Raw genomic sequence first — 1,225 nt, forward strand, 5'->3', positions numbered from 1 at the left:
CAATGCAATATAAATGCTAACTTTTTCACCCCTATTAATACTTTTTAATATCTAATGCCAATTTTACAAGTATATTCACCAGTTGCAAGATCCTGTTTTGTAGCACAAAACATCACTGTTCTTTTATATAAACTTAAGAATGTCTTTTAGCATCCTATTAGGAAAATAAACCCAACCAACTAAAACCATTTTGCTACAGTTTCCCTCCAGGCACATCTCAGCAGGAATCTCCAAAAAATACCTATGCAGGAACTGCAAGCCAGAAAACTGTACATGAACTGGAGGAGAGGAGAAGGAGAGAGCTAAGGGAGGAGTAATGTGGCAGTAACAGAAACAAGCTTAGAAAAAAATTGCATGCATCCCTTTTCATCAGCATAACCTTCTTGCAAAAATATGTTTACAAGACATCTGTTATATAAAGATCTACACTTTCTTGTAAAAATGCTGATTTTCTCTGACATGCTAGCTTCATCTTCCAAATGCACTGGCCATATTGCTAGACAGTCAAGTTTCAGTTCTGTTATACCAGTTTAACAATCAGGAGAGAAAAGGCCTACTGTTCATTTCTTATGAAACTTTTGGTTTGATTTTTATCCATGAATGTTAAAGAAGTCTTTGTGTGGGTCATAGAAACAAAACGGAAACTAACTTTGGATCTGACATCAGCTGCACCGCTAGTGAGAGACAATATGCTAAAAAGAGGCACTTTTATTAGTCATATATACATTTCAAATCTCAAATCTAACATTTCTCCTTTTACCAAAAAATCAGAGTATCAGTAGCTAATAAGACGGAACTTTTCAGCAAAAATGCTTCAGAAGTTGTGTGCATGCACATACTTGCAATGGCTCAGTTACTCAGCTACCCTGAAAATGCCAGAGTATAATTCAGTCATTGCTTATGCAGTGGGAAGAAAGGAAAAACACACTCAGAACCAAAAAAGTAGTTTGTAGAACAAGGATCAGCTATTATAAAAAAATGAAAACACGTGCCCTTCCATAAGAAGCAGCTTATTCCTATATCCAGATTCAATATCCCCCCAGAATACCAAGATCATCTTACACTTTACTCAGTGCTGTTTTCCAAATTTTCAATAATTTCTATTTTTTGGCATAGCATGCATCTTAAAAACTGAGAAACTTAGCTTTGTCAAAAAAAGTTCAATATTAAAAAAAAACCAACAACAACAAAACCAAAATAAAACAAAAAACAACAACCAAAAAAA

The sequence above is a fragment of the Corvus moneduloides genome, chromosome 3 (assembly GCF_009650955.1).
Source record: "Corvus moneduloides isolate bCorMon1 chromosome 3, bCorMon1.pri, whole genome shotgun sequence".
Classification (NCBI taxonomy): domain Eukaryota; kingdom Metazoa; phylum Chordata; class Aves; order Passeriformes; family Corvidae; genus Corvus; species Corvus moneduloides.